This window comes from Sorex araneus, chromosome 7 (genome assembly GCF_027595985.1).
Source record: "Sorex araneus isolate mSorAra2 chromosome 7, mSorAra2.pri, whole genome shotgun sequence".
In the NCBI taxonomy this organism is placed as follows: domain Eukaryota; kingdom Metazoa; phylum Chordata; class Mammalia; order Eulipotyphla; family Soricidae; genus Sorex; species Sorex araneus.
The window spans coordinates 33,823,281-33,832,253 of NC_073308.1; the positions used below are offsets into that span (position 1 = coordinate 33,823,281).

An 8,973-nucleotide genomic window follows, 5' to 3' on the forward strand; every position below is an offset into this window, starting at 1 on the left:
GGGGTAGAGCATTTGACTTGCTCACAGCTGACTGGGCTGGATCTCTGGTATCACATATAATTTCCTGAGCACCTCCAGGGGTGATCCCTGAGCACACAGCCAGGAGTCAGCCCTGAGCATTGCTGGGTGTGATCTCCAAAACAAAACCAAACAAAAAGGTTTCTAGAACAAAATGTTAGTGTAAATTTTTGTGACCTTATACTTGACCATGGTTTCTTACATAAGATGCCCAAAGCACAAACAACATAAGCAGGATTGCATGAACATTAAATGTTTTGTGCTTCAAAGGATACAACGGAAATAAATCAAACATAATGAGCTTCTTTATAAAATAGGTAAAGAGTGTTTATAATTTAATAATTAAAAAAGACAAATGACACCATTTAAATAATGGGCAAAGGATTCTAACAGACATTCTCCAAATAAAATAAACGATAAGCACATGAAAAGATGTTTTACATCATTAGTCATAAGGGAAATGCAAATCTAACCACAAGGAGATACTATTTCACTTTGAACAGGATGGCTATAATCACAATCAGATAACAACAAATGTTAGAGAAAAATCAGAACTTCTCAAACTTTTTTCGTGTGTGTGTGTGTGTGTGTGTGTGTGTATGTGCTTGTGTGTATGTGTGTGCACCACACCTGGTCCTGTTGAGGGATTGTTCTTGGCTCTGTGCTCAGAATCAGTCCTGGCGATGTTCAGGGGACCATAAGTGGTGCCAGGGATCAGAACAGAGTTAGCCATGTGTAGACAGTGTCTTAACTCCTGTATTATCTTTCTGGCCCAGACATATGAGAACATACAACTACTGTGGAAAACAGTCCAGAAAATCCTCAAAATGTTAAATATAAGAATAACTGGCTGGGCAGTACTCCTCTTGAGTGTATAACTCCCCCCAAAATAAAAACACATGTCCACACAAAAATTTATGCATGAGTGTTCATAGCTGCATTGTTAATAATATTTATTACTAGAATTATGGATTCCATCATTCTATTCATTGAATGTTCATGCAATGGAATATTATTTATCTGTGAAAAAGAAATGAAGTCTGACCCATGCTGCAAAATGAATGGACCCAGAAAACACAGTTAGTTGGTGAAAGAAAACTAGAGACCACATACTGTATTATTCTAACTGTATAGAATGAATGCTCAGACATTTTGTGTTTCATCTATTTCTCTAGCTTCTTGGTCAGTGTTACTTTTATTCTGCTCTATTCTATATGTATATTCCATAGACCCATCCTAAATCACTTTTTGAAACAAAAGTAGAAATAAGTAAACAGAAATTTCCAAAACATTTTGATCTCATTTAAAATTTGTTTCATCCTGGGGCTAGAGCGATAGCACAGCGGGTAGGGCGTTTGCCTTGCACGTGGCCGACCCAGGTCCGATTCCCAGAATCCCATATGGTCCCCAAGCAACGCCAGGAGTAATTCCTGAGTGCAAAGCCAGGAGTAACCCCTGAGCATTGCTGGGTGTGACCCCAAAAGAAAACAAAAAAAAAATTTGTTTCATCCTGTGGTTCTTGTTAGCTTGACCAAATTCCATTTGAATTTCTGGGCAGATAGAATTTTTTTCCATTTAAGAAACTTCACCCCTCATGCATTCACTTCAGTTCCCTAAGAGAGTTTGTTATTTACAGTGTATCTATAAAGTGAATGAGTAGGGGAATGAACAGCCAGATGTATGGAAAGTTGAATAAATTTGATCTGGGTGGGGGCACATTGAGAATACTTACTGGTCTCGCTTGAGGAGCCACAGGCAAAGGACCAAAGTTGATCAATTCAGTTGTGTGTGTGTGTGTGTGTGTGTGTGTGTGTGTGTGTGTATGTGTGTGTTGCCAGGGATTGAACCTAGGACCTCACATTTATAGGTCAAGTGGTCTACCGATGAACCACATTCCTGGCCCCTGGTGGGTGATATTCCACCCATTCTAACTTTTTTTTTTTTTTTTTTTTTACCGGGGTGCTTCTCCAACACCTACTTAAGAGTCCCTAAAGTAGGTTCCTGGGCCTTATCCAGCAAGGTGAACTAGGAGCTGCATTGAAACTAAGATTTTCACACCTTAAAGATTTGAGAAATGTTGCCCATAAATGATAGTATCCAGGAGGAATAACATTTTACATGGCTGCTTATGCTTTTAACCTGGTGTGAATGTTTTTCATGTAAAGAGAAAACATGTAAGGATCCCCCAAAACATCAATGGAAGAATATCTAAACACACTTTTTGGTCCTTTCCACAAATTTGCCTAGGGTTAGTTTTTGTGGGGAAATGAACATAATCTAGTTAAAATTCTATCAGCTTGAAGATTTAGGTGAGATAGCTTTATTATAAATTCCGTGCATTTTGCTGGCTTGTAATCGCTACAGAAACATGACACAAAACCAATAATTTTTATAAGCTGAGTTAATTTTGGAAATCCTTCTATTTATAGATTCAAAACGAGCAGTTTGCTTTGAGAAGTGGGTGAAGGGTTATGTTGCTATGACCCATCACGATTGGTACCAATCCTGAATGGTGTCTGCCTGGAGGCCTTTCCAAAGTGTGAAATTGAGGAGAAATACCAGGCAGGTGGCCAAAGTTTTAGAGATCGGCCAGAAAGTAATTCCTTTTTGACCCAGGACAGTGAAACCTAATTATCTCTTCTGCATTTGAAGACATATTTTTGGCATCCATTTTACAGTGCTAGTAAATAACACTTTTTAAACTGGAAAACCCCCAAAACAATCATATAGAAACCAACCCTTGTAATCTTTATTCTTTCCTTATGTCAGCATAGGTCATTCATGGTTTGAAAGCAGCTTCAGCAAAATCCCCTGGTTTCGATTTTATTAAGATAGCTTTCATTCATTCTTTCTGATAATAGACTGATCTAAGTCAAATGCAAGACCCCTCTCCCGGTGGACGGTCCAGAGAAATTTATTCCCAGGGAAACCCAATGAGGTCAACATGCATCTCACAATACAAAATACTAAAAATAAATGCCCCAAATACTTTCTGATCTTTCAGAACTACTGCAGTGAAACATGCCTGAACTTCTCTCTCTCTCTCTCTCTCTCTCTCTCTCTCTCTCTCTCAGCAAAGCAAGATAATTTTCATTGAATGAAATTTATTTAGAAAAACTTGAGAGGAGAGAGACAAAATACATGTTCAAGAGAGAATGGAGGCTTCTCCATTGCTTCCAATGCAAGCAAAAATACTTAGAGATAAGCAAAACAGAGTTCAAAGGTGAGCACTGGGTTGAAGAGCAACCCAGAACTAAGTGATGCAAGGCCAAAATTGATTTACATTGTAAAGTGGAATTTTATTTTAGTATTTAAATTATTTTTTTGAGGGGGGAACTTTTGGGGTCACACCTGGCCGTCCTCAACTCTGTACTCAGGAATTACTCCTGGCAGTGCTCAGGGAACCACATGGGATGCCACAGATTGAATGTGGGTTGAATCTGAGTAGGCCAGGTGTAAGACAAACGCTCTACCTGTTGTACTATCACTCCAGCTCCAAAGTGGAATTGTAATAATAAAAGCCATGTTTAACTTACTGAGTATCTTGGGGCAAAAGTAGAAGCAACTAAATGTTCAGTGACAAAAATGTCATTAAAAAATGAAAAATATTATGGGGGTTATTTTCACATAGAATTTTTAGCAAATTTGAAATTCAACTTTAAAAATTTTGATAAAAATGATGCTAGATGCAGTGTAAGAAAAAAGTTTAGTGGCTGGAGAGATAGTACAGGGAGTAAGGCCTTGTGTATGATTGACCCAGTGTGACCTCTGGCACTTCATATGGTCCCCCATGTACCACCAGGAGTGATTCCTGAGCACAGAATCAGGAGGAAGCACTGTCAGGTGTAGCTCCCAAACCAAAACAAAACTAAAATAAAAAGTTTCCCCAGCCCAAATATCAATCATATAACTATATTGGCCTTTAAACACTGAAAAGAAAACAAAATTTTAAAAATTGAAAGGAAATAGCCAGGATCATAACGGTAATTTCCTTTCAGACTTTTTGTTTGTTTTTTCCTCATTATTTAATATTTTTCTCTAGAGGTGAACTTTTCTGTGATTTAAATTTTTTTCTTTCATATATTTTTCTAAGGGCTGTAGCGATAGCACAGCGGGTAGGGCGTTTGCCTTGCACTCAGCCAACCTGGGTTTGATTGCTCCATCCCTCTCAGAGAGTCCGGAAAGCTACCGAGAGTATCCCACCCACACAGCAGAGCCTGGCAAGCTCCCCGTGCTGTATTCGATATACCAAAAACAAGAGCAAGAAGTCCTTGTGTAACAAGTCCAATGTGTAACAAGAAGTCTCACAATGGAGACATTACTGGTGCCTGCTCGAGCAAATCGATGAACAATGGGACGTCAGTGCTACATTTTTCGAAATTTTCTCACCTTCCCCCCCAGATAACCCCATTGAACCCTAAATAAATGATTTCTTCTGTTTTCCTTTGCTCGTTCTTTTCAGTTTATGTTCTAGCAAAGCTCACACTTTCAGTAAAGTGTGAAGACCAAGATGGAAACATTCAGTTTTTCCATCATGATTTCCTGCCACAGACCCATTCCCACCCCCATGTTCCCATCTCTTAAATTAGCAGCTCCCCACTGCATGTCCACAATACACCTGGCCTGCCGCCTCCCCCTAGGCCTAAGCGAACAGAACTAGGTCGAAAGCAGGTAGCTTTTTTTTGGTTTGTTTTACTGAAGCATCACTTGTTCGCAGTCTTGTATAGGCATCAACTGTACAGCGTTACAGATTAGTCTTCTATTATACCATGTCATGGTTACCGCCAAAAGTCAACTTTCCATCTTTCACTATACAATTGATCTCTTTTTTGTTATTCTTTTTGGTTTGGGGGCTGTACCTGGTGGCACTCAAGTCTCACTCCTGGCTCAACATTCAGGAATCCCCCGGGGTTGCATTCGGGGAACCATACGTGGTACTGACCTGGGTCAGCCTCATCCAAAACAAGTGCCTTCCTCACTGTGCTGGCTCTGGCCCACCGCTGATTCCTCTTACCCAGTAGACCATTTTCACGCCTCCCTTCTGTGGGATGGGATTTGGGCTACCTCTGGTGTTGCTCAAGGCCGACTCCTGCCTCTGCACGCAGGGATCCTCCTGATGTTTGGGGGGTCATATGCAGAGCCTAATAGTGAACTGGGGTCAGTTCTGTGGAACATCTTCATCCCATACTGTCTCTCCAGCCTATCATTTTGTTTCTTTGTTTTTCACATATTGTGGTTGTCGTTTCCATTATTACTTATTTCACGGAACATCTATCCTCAAGTTATACCCATGTGGCTGCCAATGGCAGGATTTCATTTTTTTTTTTAACAATAGAGTGATAGCACAGCGGTAGGGCATTCGCCTTTCATGTGGCCAACCCATGTTCAATTCCTTTGCCCCTCTCGGAGAGCCTGGCAAGCTACTGAGAGAATCGTGTCCTCACGGCAGAGCCTGGCAAGCTACCCATGGCGTATTGGATGTGTCAAAAACAGTAACAAATAAGTCTTACAATCAAGAGACGTTACTGGTGCCCGCTCGAACAAATCGATGAGCAACAGGATGACAGTGACGATACAGTGAGATCACAGTGTTTTTTGGTAACATATCTTTGTCCAGTTATCTGCCAATGGGTACTTGGGTTTCTATATCAGGGCTATTGTAAATAATGCTCCACAATCTCTTTGGGTAAATACCCAAAAGTGGCACAGCTGGATCAGGTGCCCAGTCTTAATTTTTGGAGGAACCTCCATAGTGTTTCCTTAGTGTCTGCCCCACTTTATACTCTTTTTTTTTTTTTTTTGCTTTTTGGGTCACACCTAGCTATGCACAGGGGTTACTTCTGGCTCTACACTCAGGAATTACTCCTGGCGGTGCTCAGGGGACCATATGGGATGCTGGGAATCGAACTCGGGTCTGCCGCGTGCAAGGCAAACGCCCTACCCGCTGTGCTATTGCTCCAGCCCTCACGTTATACTCTTGCCAACAGTTCAGGGTCCTCATTTCTCCACATCCTCACCAACATTTGTTGTTCTTGTGTTTTTGATAGTAGCTGTTCTTTAAGGTATATTGTGAGTTTGACTCTTATTCAGGAACCTGTACTTTAGTTATGGATTTATGGTTTGAGGGCCACTACCAGCTGTGCTCAGGGCTTCCTCCTGGCTCTGTGCTTGAAGGATCACTGCTGGTGATTGGGGCACTCCACACACAGTGCTGGGGATTTGCTCAATCAGGATCGGCTGCATGCAAGGCAAGGATCTTAACTCCTGTATTATTTCTCCAACTCCTCCTCTCCCCACCCCCCTGCGCCCCCCCCCACCAGAACCTGCATTTTAAATTAGCATGCATTTTAAATTAGCATGCTATAGGCTGGAGCGATAGTACCAGGGTTAGGCGTTCACCTAGCTTCCGCACGCTGACCTGGGTTCAATCCCCGAACCTCATACAACCCTCTGCTCCCACTACCGGGAGTGATTAGAGCCAGGAATAGCTTCTGAGCACTACAAGGGGTGACCTTCCAATAATTTAATGCACACGTACATAAATGAATAAGCACGCTTGGTGAATTGATGAAGGTAGCAAGTGGCCTCAACCCTATTCCCATTCCAGTGTGTCTATTTTCTCTCTGCGGTTTATGGCGACCTTCCCAGGTCTGCTGTTCTCTCAGCCTCTTACCTCCCTCTAGCAGCTGTGTTAGAAATTGCTGACAGGAACCCGGGGCTTGGCTGCCTCCTGGGGATGTCTGTGTCAAGGGGAAATCGCTTTATCTGTTTTCCCTCTTGGACCCACTTGCATTTCTGTTCATTCCCACCATTCTTCACCCATTTATAATAAAATAGAATCCCCTTTGGAAATTATGCGCTGGAACGCCTTTTTAGTAAACTGAGCCGAATGGTTATCAAATCTGCTAAGCCTCAATCTCTTCAACTGAGCGAGGTGAAGAATATCATTTTGGGGGAATTGATTGGGGATTAGGAAAAATAGTAAGCAAACCCACCGTGTTAGCTCTCAATCCAAGATGCTAGTATCACGGGGGTATGATTTATTGAGAGGCCAAACAAATAAACTCATAGTTAGCTTCACGTCGCTCTCTTAAGCCCGCTGGAAACAATTCTAGTGCCGGAATGCACAAAGACGAATGACCGTCAGATGCACCCTATCAAAACACCATAATTGTCACTTTCTTTTTCAGAAATGAATGAATCCCTGTTGAGCTAAATCAAAATATATTTAAGAAATAATGTCCGTGGCAGTGGAGTCGAAAGCGTAATGAAGTGCTTTTGCGGATGATTAAACATCCCAGTGAAGCCCAGGACCCGTGGATAACCGCAGACATAATGAGTGTGAGTATCTGCTAATGCCAAGCGCATTATTATTAATTCGTGACAAGGAAGAGTCAACAGACCACAAGAGGAGAGGGGGGGAGACGGTGGGCTTCAACCTCTATTACTGCAGCGATGGGTTGTGGAATGCACAGACATAGGCACGCGCACGAAGCTCCCCGCAGCTGACCCGTTGGGAAGGACACCTGCAGCCCCGTGTGACAGCTCTGTGCTGTCTGCCCTTGATGAATCACTTCGTCATCAGTGCCCGGGGTTTATTCAGAAGATGCAACCTCCCCTCAGTATAGTCGGACAGTCGGGTAAGAAGGAGCGAGCATCAAAAATCATCTTGGAAAGGCCAGTAGGGAAAGACTCACACCCAAAATACGCGTGAAAAGCCAGAGAGGATCAACCCATGGAAGAGGAGTGGAAAGAAGAGGAGGAAGAAAGAGCCAAAATTTAGGGAGAAGAAAATGAAAGGAGGTGATGTTACTGGTAAAACCCGAGCTCAATAATAAGGACAACTCTCAGGAAGAATTTCTGGAGTGTTTACTGCATGCCTGGGATGTAATGGAAGGATGAGGCCCAGGAGCCCCTGTACCACATCTACTCTTGAATGGGGGAGGGAAATAAGTCTGTGACCCCCTGAAAGTTTTGCTGGGAGCTCTATTCAGTCAACAGTTGTTGGTCTCTGTTAAGCCAAGGTCCACCTTGGAGCGTGCAAACAAAATTAATTCAGAAGAGACCAGGTGCTTCACCACTTCCTTCTGTTAACCACTATTTTATTTGAATACTCTAGGAACTTTGGTGTTTGTTTTGTTACTTTTGTACCTGGGGGTGGGATGGGATTTGAGCTACATCTGGTCGCTCAAGGCTTACTCCTGGCTCAGCACTCAGGGATCCTCTTGATGCTTGGGGTTAGATATCACTGTCACTGTATCACTGTCATCCCATTGCTCATCGATTTGTTTGAGTGGGTACCAGTAACGTCTCTCACTGAGGGACTTATTGTTTTTGGCATATCCAATACGCCATGGGTAGCTTGCCAGGCTCTGCCGTGCGGGCTCCATACTGTTGGTAGCTTGCCAGGCTCTCTGAGAGGGGTGGAGGAATCGAACACAGGTCAGCCACGTGAAAGGCGAACGCCCTACCGCTGTGCTATCGCTCCAGCCCGGGGTTAGATATAAGATAATAAATTGTTATTACTAGAAATAGAGATGATTATTAGAATATGTCATTCAGGAATGACCGGCAAATTCTGTGGTAATGCAACTGACTGACTTGGGTGATGTATTTAGCGGTGTCAGGTTACCAGTGGATGAATTTTAGCTCAAAATAGGAAAGGAAGCCTTTTCCACTGCCAGCAATCCAGTTTAATAAACTATTGAGAATTTGTGCGACTGATCTTTGAATGTTTAATGCTTCTTCAGATGTTTTTTTGTTTACTTATTTATTTGTTTGTTTTTTTGGGGGGACCACACCAGATGATGCTCAGTGCTTAGTTCTGCCTCTGTGTTCAAAGATCATTCCTGATTGAGCTTCAAGGGACCATAGAGGATGGCAAGGATCAAACCCAGGGGCAAGGAAAGCACCTTAACCTCTCTACTACATCTTCAACCCACGGCTGGTTTGGTT

At 42.6% G+C, this 8,973-nt stretch overlaps 1 long non-coding RNA gene across 2 annotated transcripts in view; it reads left to right on the top strand.

The window, feature by feature from the left end:
• LOC129406584 (uncharacterized) overlaps positions 1-8,659 on the top strand; it is a 44,268-nt gene extending 35,609 nt beyond the window's left edge. For both annotated transcript variants that reach the window (XR_008631085.1, XR_008631086.1), the window contains exon 6: positions 7,209-8,659. This is a non-coding gene — a long non-coding RNA (uncharacterized LOC129406584). The remainder of the gene's footprint in view (positions 1-7,208) is intronic.
• Positions 8,660-8,973: the final 314 nt, after the last annotated feature.